This window comes from Egretta garzetta, unplaced genomic scaffold (genome assembly GCF_000687185.1).
Source record: "Egretta garzetta isolate BGI_Z169 unplaced genomic scaffold, ASM68718v1 scaffold56, whole genome shotgun sequence".
Classification (NCBI taxonomy): Eukaryota; Metazoa; Chordata; class Aves; order Pelecaniformes; family Ardeidae; genus Egretta; species Egretta garzetta.
In genome coordinates this window covers 2,071,277-2,074,153 of record NW_009260182.1, presented here as the reverse complement: position 1 = coordinate 2,074,153, position 2,877 = coordinate 2,071,277, and positions in this window count along the sequence as shown.

Genomic DNA, 2,877 nt, shown 5'->3' with positions numbered 1-2,877 from the left:
CCTGCTTCTTTCCCCACACTCCTCCTATTGCCCTATTTGTGAAATTAATCAAAAATACAGGTGGGGGGAATATTGTTTTCAAGACACAGTTTAGAGAAGAGATGTGGGAGCTCACAAACATTTGTTTTGATTATGACCAACGTGCAACAGCATGATGATGCCAAGGGAACATGGGCAGCAAGGGCTGGTCAGCGTTGTTGCCTGGATTAGCGTATGGTCGGTCAAACTGTCGCTGTAGCAGAAATTAGTTCTTACATTAGGCAAAGTCCATACCTCTCAGCAGAAGAGGGGGAAGAGGAGGGGGAGGCAAAGATTGCCATCTTCTTTCCTGGAATCTCACTTAAAAACAAAACTCACAATCTAAGTCTCTATCAATTAGCATTGCAAAGAAAATCTCTGAAAATGAAGGGTGTAAAAAGGCTGCCTGGCAGAGTGCCTGAAACAATAACTCCGGGAAGTGTGAACTGCTCCCTCCATAGCCAGAGGTCGTTAACAAAAGTCTGGTCTAGTTGACCTAGCTAGTGGTGATGGACAGCCACTATTCGCAAGCAGTGCAAGTCGGTGCAAGCCTCCGCTGACTCCTCCTTATCTCTTCTGCACTGGCGGCAGCTATAAGGTGTATAAGTCTGTATTGGAGGGGGTGGCTTCCCTCTCCTTTTGAAATCAATATTGCAGGCTGCCTGCAGGGTCAGCTTTGTGTTCTAGTTACTGCTGTGGGAGGATGTTTTCTGCCATGAAAATTGGAAATCTGGAAAGAAAAATGACAGCATTTGTTTTAGCCTTGCCTGTGGCCAGACTGAATGAGCAAGCTCTCTTTGTAACCTACAAACACCCTTGGTATCCTTGATCCAGTTTAGCATGCGCCCTGTGGACAGTTGCACTGGAACTGCAGAGAGATGGAAAGGCCCTACGCAATTCCATGCTTTCATGTGCCAGTTTAACTCGGGGCTCCCCAACTCTCTTTTACCTTCTGCTCCTGTGCATGCGCATCCCATGGTGCTGCTTGAACCGAGCTCACCAAAAACTAACCTGGCCAAAAAAAAGTGTGATCAGTTTTTGGAAGCCGTAGCTCTGTGAGATGGCTCATTTTCTAGTCAAGTCTGCACTGGAGGTGGCACGTGCAGGCCTGTGTGCGAAGCCATACAAGGGCTTAAAGGCAGGTAAAATGGCACCCTGCATGCTTGGAATGAGGAATAGCTGAAGCTGGATTTGCCGTAGAGAAGACTGTCAATAAAACTATGCCACCAAGCTTTCTATGTCTGCTCACTGTGTCTGAGCCTTCATCCACCCTTCCCTACGTATGTATCTGAGTATTAAAAGTGAATGGAAACCGAAGGACTAGCAGCGCACCTTGACCGTACCTAGAACTGCTGAATCACTTGCCACCTGGCTGCTTTTTTCCCTTCTCCCAAATGCAAATTCTTGCTTAAATACAAGTTTATTGTTTACATGGAAAGGAAAAACTCCAAACTATCTTGGAGCTTTGGGGGAGAAAAGAAATCTTGTGGGATGTATGTATGCTGTGACAGTCCAGGCTTACGGGAATGATACAGTAGAAAAAAGGGGAGGGGTACTGAGAAAATACTTCAAGCTGTGGTTTCCAGATGTTTTCGACTACACGCTGTGATCATCCCTCAGAAATCCTCAGTGCCTTCATCTACGCTTCTGCTTGAAAACATTATTTAGGCAAAGTGGTTTCTGAGGGCATTTACCTTGCCTTACAGACAGAGCTGCTAACAGAATCCAGTCTCTGGAGTACTAGACTCACGGGGGCTGACGGTCACCCCTCTCCGGGAGGGCATTAATATTTGTTGTGACGCCCTGTGGTGGTGTGCATAATGTTAAAACCCTTGCCCAGCTCAACCCAAAAGTGGCTGCTTGAATGGCAGGCACACTGGTCCCTGCAGAACGCAGAGAGTATGTAGCGGCTTCCAGACTTTGTCCCTCTACCCTTCAGCTTCAGAACAAGCTGGAGTGGGTCCCAAGGCTGAAAAATGAATGGGGACATGTTGAGACAAAACACACATGAAGTAATGATGCTGTTGTTCTTGAACACCTTCAGCGATAGCCATTAATGGCCTCATTTGACAAATTATTACATTAACTAATTGATTTGCTGCTGTTCTAAACCTGTACTAACATCTAATCCTTTTCAGCATTGCAACTGTTGCTCCCTGTGAGTCCTTATGTCACTCTTGGCTCTCTTAAATAATATTTCTGGCCTCTCTTTTCATTAATACACTGGTCATGATTTCACCTTGGGCTGAAAGCACAGACCTTGCTTGTTCTGTACATGACTTGGATGAGTAGAGCTGTCTGGAAGAAAACAAAAGCAGCCTTAGGAAAGGAAAAGGTTGTGCTGAGCTCTTCAGCAGCCGCTCGGGAGGGAGACTGCTCCTTCTCCCCTCGCTGGCCGCAGAGCCTTGCGGGGGAGGCTTTGTCCTTGACTGGGAACGGTGGGGTTCGGTGCAATGTCTAGTAAAGCCACCAGCGTTTTATTTACGGCGGTTCAGTCGATGAGAAGCTTCCCACGGGTGGGACCGGGAGCGGGGTAACTGCACGGGGAAGACAAGGGCTTACGGCCTGGGTTGCCGTGAGAGCCGGGGCGGTTTCCCTGTGGGAGAAGGGCGGCGTGGAGGCCGCCCCGCGTCCGGGGAGCCCCGGGCCTGCGGTGTGCAGAGAAGGGGAGCCTTCCCAGAGGGCCGGACCGAAGGTGAAAGATAACTTCATTAAATTATCCACTCTCCATTTGAATTAAAGAAAGGTGGATGGGTTTGTGGCGGCGGCGGGGGCTTCGCTGGGAGACGCTTTGGCTCCTTCGATGGGGCGAGACCTCATTATGTGTATTTTGGTGATGGGATGACAATGGGGGTGTGG